Genomic DNA, 12,254 nt, shown 5'->3' with positions numbered 1-12,254 from the left:
TGATGATATGCCTCCCTGGGATCCAAAGAAAGATGTCTTTCTACAGTTTTGATTGAATTTTTAAAAATGTTATTTGTTGTGACAGCAGTGCATGTGAAAAGGATCTAGTGGTCTTATGAAATCACACACTTCACATGTATTAATGCTGTGGTGCAGCAGCAAAAAAGGCTAGGGCAGTTCTCAGCTGTTCAGTGTCTGGATCGAGGAACATCATAGTACCACTATTCTGCCTTGGTCAGACGTACCTGGAGTCCTGTGTCTGGGAACCATGGTTGAAGAAGGATATGGACAAGCTGGAACATGTGCAGAGCAAGGGTGACCAAGATGATCAGGGATCTGAAAATGAACCTTGTGAAGGCTGGTTGAGAGAGCTTGGGATGTTGAGCTTGGAGAAGAGGAGACCAAGAGGTGACATGAGAATCATCTTTAGATATCTGAAGAGCTGTCACATGGAAGATGTATGAGAGGAAATTAAATATATGAGTCCTCGTGGACCCACATGTCCGTGTGTAAGTGAATAACAAAACAATCAGCCAAGTGCCTGGATTTTGCACAGTTGTTGTTGGAATCTGACTGTCTCAAGAATCAATGGAGGTTGCAATCAGGGAGTGAAGCCAAACCGCTGCATTAGCAGCACCAAAGTGACTCTCTGGGGTGCAAGCCTGGGCAGTATGTATGGATGTCCTTGGCTGTTCAGACAACAAGACCCTCCTCTCAGCCCCTCTGATGTGGTCCAGAGGAAAACAGAGCAATATGTTTGGCACCACTTGGCTGCAGAAGTTACCCAAGGGAGACATACAAGGTGCCATCCCATCATCTTAGGGATTCTATTCCGGACTTGTGTAGACCTTTCTTCTCCCAATGTAAGCAACAAGGCAGTGAAGGTTTAGGATCAGAGTTTTCCTTCCATACTGTAAGGGCTTCCTTCCCAGGTTAATGAGCCCAGTCAGCCCCTCACTTCTCTACACCATGTGCAGAAACTGCCTTCCTGACCATTTGACCCACTATTGGTCTCATTTGCACAATCTGCCAGAGCCTGTCTCTGCATGCTGAGGAAGTCCCTAACTCACCAAGGATTTGAGACCCATTGGCTACCTAGTTTAGCAGATCAGTCGAAGTTGCTGTCACCTGCTGACAGCTTTTAGGAGCCACAGGTGAGAGCTGAGTGCAGGGTAGGGACCAAAGGTGAACCCTAGAAGGAGCATGACGTGTCCCACTTCAGAAGTACTATCCCTCCCCTAACACCCTATACGCCCCAGTAAAGCGCTCCAGTAACAGAGTAATAAACTCACAAAAATAAGCAACACAGTGAAGCATTGGGAATATAACTGGTTAGACTTGTTTTTAATCCCCTCCTTCTACCCCCTTTGCAAGGAACAGATCACACACTGCTAATGAAGTTTGAAATCCTTACAGATTCATAGGTCTGATACATGTGCTGTTCCATGCAGCTGCAAGGAGAAACACAGGCAAAATATTCTTGGGTAGAAAGTACAGAGTATACCGATGTTCCAAAACCTGTGCTGTGAGCTCAGGAGTAAGCTTACACAAGTCATCCTTCATTGGTTACAAGATGACGAGGGGGGGGAGTAGAAAGGCTTCACTTCCTCCCTCTCCAAGGAGGGGGATGCACGACCTAGCAGTGTCTATCTACCAATATAGTTCTGTAGTCCTTTACCCCTTCATACACCAACTAGCTGCAGGATGAAGCAAGCTTGTTTCTTGCTGTTCCGGAAGGCAAGACCTGAACCAATGGATTCTAATGACAAGAAAGGAGATTCCAAGTGAACATTAGGAATTTTGTTATGAGGGTAAGAGCTGTTTGACAGTGGAACGGACTCCCTCAGAAGGTGGTGGACTCTCCCTAGTTGGAGGTTTTAAAGCAGAAGTTAGATGGCCATCTGTCAGGGATTGTTGAGCTGTGATTCCTGCACTGCAAGGGGCTGGTCTAGATGACCCTCGGGGTCCCTTGAAACTGTACAATTCTGTGAGTTTATAATCCAACATGAATCCTAATTGCCTCAAGAGGGGCCCGCAAATAGAAGGGAAACCCAAAAGGAGGCCATGGAAGTCTGAGTCTTCCACTTATTAGTCTCATTACACACGTAGGTGAGGTCATGTTCCATTTTCTCCCATACCTCCTGTGATCTCCACTAATTAATTGCCTTCTCCCTCCCCCTTCCCTGACAAATCCTTTTCTTCTGCCTTAATTGGAACAAAGACATCTGGCAAAGATTTGCTCATGGCGGTCTTCATCTCTAAGCTATAGACACATTCTGATTGTTAGGGGAGTTAAAAAGGGGAAACTCCCCTGAATACAGATTCTGTGGGATCTCTCCAAAGCTGTTGAATGGTCACATGATCCCTGGATCTCTGATGCTGCCGCTACATGTGCCCAACTAAGAAGCTGGACCTATGGCTCTCAGGGTTTCAGGTTTGCTATTGGACTCCCACTTGGCTCTCAAAATCATAGAATTACAGAGTTGGAACGTACACCTTGGGGTCATCCAGTCTAACCCCTACAATGAAGGAATAACAGCTAAAGAATCACTGTCATGTGGCCATCCAACCTCTGTTGGAAAACCTCCAATGAATAATAGAATTGTAAGCTTCTGCATAAGTCCCCTACACTAAAAATGCCAGCTGAATTGCATGAATTCCCCTTTTTTATCAGCAGTTCTCCACCCCCACCAGTCTTTTAATTTGGCCCCTATTTCAGCTTCTCTTTAATACCACCAGGAAAGCTGTCAGTGCCTGACACATTTACTATGCTTTCCCCCCCTTTTTTCGGGGTGCATCTAGGGTTATGTAGATTTATGGTAAAATATTCATGAATCTTCCTTCCACATTCATTTTTATTTATTTCCAAATGTAAAGCCTTTGTTCCCTGCTCGGTCCATAAACCTGACAGCATGTTGCCAACTTCTGATTGAATGTTTTAATATCTCTTCTTATTCCCTCTACCAATGGGTTCTTCGCTCTTTCCTCTGACACTGGAAACAAATGACAGTTTTTTAAAGAGAGTTGAGCATGGCACACTAGAGGCGTCTGTCCTCTTCCTCAGAGCCACTCATGTCCTTTATTATGTTACCAACTCTTTTGATCAAATCAACACCACAAAAACATATAAAATATATGCTCATTGATGAGCCTCCCTTTGAGTGGCATGGAAGAGGTCTTCTCCGACTCCCAAATTTCCACACTTTTGTGACTAGCAAGGGTCAAACTCCAGGGTTCAGCAAGATCAGGGCCAGGATAACGGAGGTGCCTCAGACTGGTGGGTGGAGGGGAGGCAGTAAAGGTGTCAGAAGCCTAGATGGGGGAGTAGCCATACATCTCAGGAAGGGAATTGGGGAGGCAAGAGAAGGCAGGAGTGAAGGAGAAAGATGGCAGGAGGGAATGGTAGACACAGCCAATTCCAGTTATAAACTCATAGAGCTGTAGAGCAGGAAGGGCTCCAAAAGTCATCTAGTCCTACCCCATGCAATGCAGAAATCACTGTTAATCAGTCTCCTCTCTCTCTGCCTTACCCTGCAGGACAGGGGTCAACTGTAAGCTACAGGGAGGATGGTGCCACATTGTAAATGGATAGCTAGATAGATGATAGATACGGTAGATAGATAGATGATAGATAGATATAGACAGATATTAAATACCCAAATGTGTGGTAGCAGGGTATTACATCATAATATATACAAAGCAAACCAACAATAAATAATAAAAGAAAGAAATTGTGTCACACCAATATAAATCAAGGCATCCATATTTCCCTAGCTGGCATGGGTGGCGAATGCTGAGCTTTTTGAAAGAGCTGCTTGCCAGTGGAACAGACTCATTCAGAAGGTGGCAGACTCTCCTTCGGAGGCTTTTAAGCAGAGATTGGATAGCCATCTTTCAGGGATCCTTTAGCCATGATTCCTGCACTGCAGGGGTTGGACTACATGACCCTGTGGGTACCTTCCAATTCTACAATTCTAGAATTCTAAGCCCAATGAGGCAGTTGGGCAGGAAGCCCATTGCAACTCCCTCTGACCTCCATTAAGCAACTGGCATTTCTGCTCGGTGCAGTTTGACATCTCCCAGATGGGACAGGGCAGTTATTTATGGTAATGAGATTCTGGTTTGATGATTGGAAACATCTTGACAGAGGGTTTGTAGGGGGCAAGGGTATAAGCAATATGGATTTGGAGCACACAGTAGCTGTGAAACCTCAATCAACATGGTTCTCATCAATGACCCTACAACTCACGGACCTAAAAGGCTCTCATTTGGACCAATAACAGCTGGTTCCCACCTTGTCCATTCCTGAGGACCAAACAGGCTTTGAGAAAATCCCCATCATATATACCTTTCTCAAAGACTTAGCTAACAGCCAAGAGGAGTTAACTCAGGGTCTTATCTGCCCATGGAGCACATTTATTCAGAGGTTCAAAAGCCTTTGGTTTCCTTCATGCTTTATATCAAAGCAAGGGGTCCTTTTCAGATGTCAAAAGCATTTTATCACCTAATTGTTGTTGGAGGGATTGCGATAAACTTGGTACATATTATCATTTATGATGTGGATGTAAGTTGGTGCAAGATCTTTGGAATTTAATTTTGATGAAAATGATAAATATTACTAAAGAAATCATTGCTTGTTCTCCAAATTTAATATTTTTGAAGATACCAATGTAGATATAGTATCAAAAGAAGTGGTCGCATATATGATCTTGGCAGCTTGAACAGTCATTGCAACCCAGTTGAAAACAGCCCTAAATCTTATACTGCATGCTTGGTACAACTCAGTGTGCAATAGATCTAATTGTGGAGAAAATTACAGTGTGTGTGTGTGTGTGTGTGTGTGTGTGTGTATTCTCTGTTCCATCCTAAAGGCTCTCACAATATTTTAAAATATAGATGGTCAACTCCACCGTTTAGAAAGAATATTCTGAGTAAACCTTAAGAACTTTCTGAGGGCAAGAGCTCTTTGACAGTGGAACAGATGACCTCCAAAGGTAGGGGACTTCCCTTCACTGGAAGTTTTTCAACAGAGGTCAAGTGGCAAAATGCCAGGGATTCTTCAGCTGTGAATTCCTGCATTGCAATGGGTTCGACTTCCCTTGGGGGTCCCTTCCAACTCTACAATTCTATGATTTTAAGGAAGAAAGAGGAAGAAGTAAATAACGGAAGGCACTGACCTCCAACCATCACTGCATTTCTGTCACTGAATGCTTTCCCAGCTCAGTGCAATGCAGGGACAACAGCTAAAGAATCCCTGGCAGATGACCATCCAACTTCTGCTGAAAAATCTCCAATGAATCATAGAAGGGTAGAATTGTAGCATTGGGAGGGACCACCAAGGGCCATCTAGTCCAACCCCTGAAATGCAGGAATCACAGCTAAATCACAGCCTGGAAAGATCTATTCACACAGGTGTTATGAAGGCCGACACTGAATCTTTATAACAGAATTCCATTTTGGAGTTATACAGGAAGGTGACTCCCTTGTGGCTTCCTTTTAAGACAGTTTCTAGCAAGGAAAGATATTTTTTTGCTGCAAAGCAACACATTAATGCTCGCTCAATACATTTGTTTAATATTTCCTTCACAATCTCCTTTGCTTTGACTGTCGCAGCTTGATGGACAGTCTTGCACTTGAGGCATTAGACAGATTTTCTGCCTCAATTTTTAAATAAAATACTCAGCTTGCTTGATGGATGCACCGTCTCTGGGACCTGCCCCTTGAATCTGGCCGATAATGGGGAGCATTTACTCCAGCATCTGCTTCCACAGTAGCTGACAATATGTCTAGAAACCAACAAGTGGGATCTGAGCACAAAGAGGTGTCTCCCCTCCTGTGGCTTGCTTCAAACAACTGCTGTTCAGAAGCATTGCTACCTCTGACCATGGAGGCAGAGCATAGCTATCCTGGGTACCAGCCCTCTCCTTCTAGACTTCAAGGCAGCTGGACTTGTAGGGCAACTAGTCTCATATAACCAACATGCTTGAGTCTAATAATTGCATCACAGGGTTAATGCTATGGAGTGAGCTGCCCTGCCAGGCTTAGCCTATGTCATTTCCCCTCATCTTGGGAGGAAATGGGCCTCATGTCTTTTGCTGAACTCAGTCTACATGTGAACTTAATGTGTGAGTTCTGAGCTGCTCCCTCCAGCCACATGGCTTTAACCAGCCTCTTTTGTTTTAGACAAGAATGGAGTCTGAAATTAATGTTTTTTTTGTTTACCAACAGCTTAGGAACTTTTGCCATTCTGTAAGCAATCAACGTTTTACTGCTTGTATAACTTTTTCTCATTGCTGTATGGAAATATATATATGAATCTGACCTTTGGAGAATTTTGTAAGTCTGTCTTTGTGCTACGGAAGTGGGATACTTTGGAGAGAACTACCAAAAGGGCACATATTTAAGGTTTTACAGACTAGATTTCCAGTACCTTTCTTTGCTACATGTTTTGCCATGATAAATGTCTGCTGGGGTTCTCTCACCAAAGAGTACTTTCCTCTATCTTGGGTCCTGGCTTCTGCAAAGACTCCTCACCTCTGGGTTCTGTCTGACATCATCAGCCATGATGCTCACTGGAAAGCGAGTCTCTGCCTCTCAGCCTAACCTACGTCACAGAGTGGTTGTGGGGATCAAACAAGGATGGAAGGAAACACCTTGAGCTTCTTCCAGTGAAAAAAGTGGGTATAAATGCAATTAAATAAATAATAAAGTCTCTTGCTTTTTCACTCATCCCAGAAGCTTTGCCCCAAAGATGGAAAATATTGAAATTATGGTGGAGTACTATAGGGAGAATTGCATTACATGAAAAACTAACCCGGTACACCTATGGTTTTTTTAAAGGAAAGACAATGTAACCTCTTCTGTTTGAGTTTGGTGGGATTTCACTGAGCACATTAAAAAATGCATTTGTCTCTTCTGCAAGCCTCTCAAGAAATTTGGGATAGGTAATATCTAAAGCGGGTGGCGCTGTGGTCTAAATCACAGAGCCTAGGGCTTGCTGATCAGAAGGTCAGCGGTTCGATCCCCGTGATGGGGTGAGCTCCCGTTGCTCGGTCCCTGCTCCTGCCAGTTCGAAAGCACACAGTGCAAGTAGATAAACAGGTACCGCTCTGGTGGGAAGGTAAACAGTGTTTCTGTGCGCTGCTCTGGTTCACCAGAAGCAGTGTAGTCATGCTGGCCACATGACCCGGAAGCTGTCTGCAGACAAACGCCGGCTCCCTCGGCCAGTAAAGCAAGATGAGTGCCGCAACCCCAGAGTCGTCCGCGACTGGACCTAATGGTCAGGGATACCTTTACCTTTAACATCTAATTAGTTGCAAACTTTTCTTGATGTAATATACAGCCTTTTTATTCTTGGTGCTCTTTGTGCTTCAGGTATAGATTTATGCAGTGCTTTTTTTTTCTTAAAAAATGTTTAGGGGTACTCTCATTTTCCTACTCATTTTGAAATACTCCCCTCAATGAGGCCAAACTTACATTCACAAAATGTTTAGGGGTATGCATACCCCTGCATGTCCCCAGAAAAAAAGCACTGGGTTTATGTTTCTGTATATCTTTTAAGTCGTGTGGACCCCACCTCTTGCCCTCTCATTTCTTGTGATGGTACCCTTCACTTACCTGTCTGCATCTCGTCACAAATATCCAGATAACCTGCTTTACCATTTATTCTGGTGAATGCAACATCCCATACAAGCCTTGGCTTGCTTCAGTTGAGTTTTTAAGTGTATATGTCCCAAAGTTCTGTTTTATAATCTGGATTATATGGATAACATTCTATAAAAAAACTTCCCTCCCCCGCAAAAAAAACCACTCATAAATGCAGTTAACTTGCAATTATGCTTTCCTTTTTGGATCCTGATTTCCACTGAAGTCTTAAAGAACCAAAAGGTATTTGCTCATCCCTAGTTAATGTCTGCAGAGCTGCACCACCACCCCTTATAAATGAGAAATATCCGTTTCTGTGTCTCTGGAGAAACTATTAGGAGAGGCTTGGTTCAGATGCTTCCTTGGGATGTTTGGAACCCTGGGTACATCATCAGTACCAGTTGCTGGGAACTGCAGCAGGGGAGGGTGATCTTGTGTTCCTGTTTGCGGTTTTCCCATTGAGGCATCTGGTGTGGATAGGATGCTGGGTAGGATGTGCCACTGGTCTCACCCAGCAGGGTTCTGCTTATGTTATGTTGTTCTGCTTGAATGCTTCCTGCTGGTTTCCTGCACGCATCTAGTGAATGCTGGTGTAGATGGGCCATTGACCTGATTCAGCAGGCTCTTCTTATGTTCTTACAGGTAGTGGCCAGGAGTCGTTCTATGGGTTCCTCTTCCCAGGAAGAATGTGAGAACAGACACCCTTCTCTTCTGTATTTAACAAGCTTAAAGGGGGGTGGGAAATGATATTTAAATATGCAATTCCACGTGCTAGGTTTGGGGGATGGGCAATATGGTTGCTCATCACTTTGCAGTGGTATAGGAAAGATAAGAACATAAAATTTGCAGATGACACCAAACTGGGAGGGATAGCCAGTGCCACTAAAGACAGAATCAGGATTCAAGATGACCTTAAAGGATTGGAGAGCTGTGAGAAAACTGACTTAATGAATTTCAATAGGGACAAATGTCAGGTTCAACACTTCGGCAGGAAGAACCAGCTGCACAAATGGAAGATGGGGGACAGCTGGCTTGCCAGTAGTAATTGTGAAAAGAATCTAAGGGTCTAAGTAGACCACAAGCTTCACATGAGTCAACAGTGTGATGCAGCAGCAAAAAAAAGCTAATGCTGTTCTAAGTGCATCAACAGTAATTAGTGTCCTGATTAAGGAAAACAATAGTACCACTCTATTCTGCCTTGGTCAGACACTACCTAGAGTCCTGACTCCAGTTCTGGGTGCTACAATTTAGGAAGCATATTGACAAGCTGGAATGTGTGCAGAGGAGGGCAACCAAGATGACCACAGGTCTGGAAACCAAGCCTAATGAGGGATAGTTGAGGGAGTTGGGGACTGGAAAAGGAGAGGATATATGTCATGGAAAAGGAGAGGATATATGAAAGCCATCTTCAGGTATGTAAAGGGCTGTGGCATGGAGGATGGAGCAAGTTTGTTTTCCCCTGCTCCAGAGGCTAGGACCTGAACCTATGGATTCAAATTTCAAGAAAAGAGGTTCTAACTAAACATTAGGAATAACTTTTGGGGGGTAAGAGCTGTTCAACAATGGAACATCTCCCTAGGGAGGTGGTGGACTCTCCTTCCTTGGAGGTTTTAAAGAAGAGGTTGGATGACTACCTGTCATGGATGCTTTAGTGAAGATTCCTGCATTGCAAAGGGTTGGGGTATATGATTATCAGGGTCCTTTCAACTGCACAGTTCTATGATTCTCTATGTTAACTTCCTTCTCTCTCTCCCTGCTCCCCGCCCCCCAGAAGGTGACAGCTCTTGAAGCTTCTGAGTTTCTGCCAAGACCAAATACTTTTTCATAAGCTGGCATGTCTTGTAGAGGCTGAGCCAGTGGTTTCCAGAGTAAAGATGCCAAAAAGTCGAAGGGGTTCCAATTCTACTTAGCACAAAGCTAAGTTCAGATGAGGCAACATGAGAGTTCAGAGTCTAAACGTCATTGAAATGCAGACAGCAAGTGCATGAGCCAGTGCAAAGTGGCCTTCTGTGCCATCCAAGCATGTTTCACTGGAGGAGAAATTCCCCGCTATTCGTCTAACTTCAGCTTGATTCCTTTACAGTGTGCTGACAGGTGGACAGAGATTCCCCCGTGAATCTCCTCCTGAAGAGAATTGCAGAATTGTAGAGTTGGAGGATACTCCAAAGGTCATCAAGCCCAACACTCTGCAATGCAGCAACCACAGCTAAAGAAACTTTTTGCACTGTTTGAAAACCTCCAACGAAGGAGGGTCCGCCGCCTTCTGAGGGAGTTTGTTACACTGTCAAATGGCTTACCTCAGAAGTCGTTCTGAGGTAGATCCATCCACCCCCACCACTCCCACTGGCATCCATCTCCATTGGGCATCTCAGCCCTCCCACTCTGAGAGCACAGCTGGCCAGACTCCTAAAACTTTCCTTTCTCCTCCCCTGCTGCAAGTGAGATAGTGCAGCCCTGGGTCCTCCCAGACTATGCAGCCCCCCGTTGCTCTGCCCGCTTGCCCGAATTCATGTTTGCCTGTGTCAAGCTTGCCACTGGGTCCTTCTCTTTGATGTGTACTGGATCAAGAATTCTATTGTGTTGAACCAAAGGTGAACTGTTCCGGAAGCTTTGCTAACGCCATCTTGGTACTCAAGATAACCCCACAATTAATTGGTAGTAGCAATGAGCTCATATATGTTTATACTCACTTGCTTTGATATACCCAGTAAGTTAATTAGCTTGCTTTGATGTTATCCTTATCTGCGGGGTTTGGGGTGCTGGGCTCTGAGCCCAGAAAGGGGAGCTATCTCTAAGCTTTGAGTATTTGCCACCTATGCCGTCATCTGGCCAGGTGAAGCGATGGGAACTCATAGATAAAGTGATGTATGCAGCTTTGTGTATAAATAATGTATCCACATTAGCTTGGGCACGAACAAGCCTTGCTGCGGTGTCCATCATACATGTGTAATGGCTAGGAGACCTGGCAGGCTATACTGTAAGTCTACACCTTTCTGTAGTAAAGCACTAGAACTGATCACTGGTGTTTGGGACATCCATCTTTGGTATTGTTGTTGTTGTTTAGTCGTTTAGTCGTGTCCGACTCTTCGTGACCCCATGGACCAGAGCACACCAGGGACTCCTGTCTTCCACTGCCTCCTGCAGTTTGATCAAACTCATGCTGGTAGCTTCAAGAACACCATCCAACCATCTCATCCTCTGTCGTCCCCTTCTCCTTGTGCCCTCCATCTTTCCCAACATCAGGGTCTTTTCCAGGGAGTCTTCTCTTCTCATGAGGTGGCCAAAGTATTGGAGCCTCAGCTTCACGATCTGTCCTTCCAGTGAGCACTCAGGGCTGATTTCCTTAAGAATGGATACGTTTGATCTTCTTGCAGTCCATGGGACTCTCAGGAGTCTCCTCCAGCACCATAATTCAAAAGCATCAATTCTTCGGCGATCAGCCTTCTTTATGGTCCAGCTCTCACTTCCATACATCACTACTGGGAAAACCATAGCTTTTACTATACGGACCTTTGTTGGCAAGGTGATGTCTCTGCTTTTTAAGATGCTGTCTATATATACCATCTTTGGTATACCTGCACTCAATGACTCCCACAAGTCCTCTGTTGGGCCTATGGTTCAGAACATCTATACATCTATACAGACCGATTTCTTCAACTGTGTTGTCTAGGCCAGAAGCCAGGACTGAAGAGGGCAGCACAACTTTCCTTACTGGTGCAGACAGTCAACTAACACTAAGGGAGTTTCAAGCTAGTGCTTTCAGCTGAGACATTGACATGGCTGCCAAATTTATTGGTGCTGCCACAGTTGGAGTGGTCGGTTCCAGTGGTGGTGTTGGAACAGTCTTCAGGACTGGCAAAACTGACATACAAGCTATGGGACAAGGATAACTGTGACTTTAAAGATGAATGGGAACCCTTTACAAAGTATTTGAAGATGCAACAAAGTGAACTGGACTCCTTGGCTGGTTTTGAATAAACAGTCACAAACTTTTTATTGATAAATAGTTTGAGGATCTATACAACTGTGTAACATGCAGAAAACAGCATTTTTAGAGAAATCAAAGACTGAGGGAAGTCAGGGGGTGGGGGTGGGTGGGTTCTGTCGGGGGAGAGAGGAAAAAAGGGGGAAATAATGTTTCTGGTATGTTTCTGGATAATATGTTTTGTTTTAATTTTGAATAAAAAAGTAATTAAAAAAAGGAACAATCTTCAGGAGTGTTAATTATTGGCTATGTCAGAAATGCTTTTCCGAAGCAGCAGCTATTTTCATATGCTATTGTGGGATTTGCCCTGTCTGAAACCATGGGTCTCTTCTGGATGATGATGGTTGCTTTCTTGATTCTTTTTGGCATCTAAAGAGATCTGTTTCTAAGGCTGGCATTAATGCAATCTGATTCTGTGAATCTGGGTTTGGAAAATGTTTATCTTGGAATGTAAACTACTTCCAAAGCAATTTAATTAAAGATGTTAGCAAGTTTGAACTCGGGGTGGGGAGGTGGGAGAGTCCTTCCTTTCTGGCCATTTGAATCCATCAGTTTGGGTCCTCCCCTCTTGAGCAGCCGACCATCTTCCATGCAATGGCTCTTCAGACATTTGGAAATAGCCAGC

General features: G+C 44.3%; 1 pseudogene; it reads left to right on the top strand.

Annotated features, from left to right (window-relative positions):
• The first annotated feature begins 9,871 nt into the window (after positions 1-9,871).
• Positions 9,872-12,046, top strand: LOC128406956 (ATP synthase F(0) complex subunit C3, mitochondrial-like; annotated as a pseudogene).
• The last annotated feature ends 208 nt before the right edge of the window (positions 12,047-12,254 follow it).

This window comes from Podarcis raffonei, chromosome Z (genome assembly GCF_027172205.1).
Source record: "Podarcis raffonei isolate rPodRaf1 chromosome Z, rPodRaf1.pri, whole genome shotgun sequence".
Classification (NCBI taxonomy): domain Eukaryota; kingdom Metazoa; phylum Chordata; class Lepidosauria; order Squamata; family Lacertidae; genus Podarcis; species Podarcis raffonei.
Note: the sequence above shows the minus strand (reverse complement) of the source record. Positions and strands in the feature narration are given on the sequence as shown.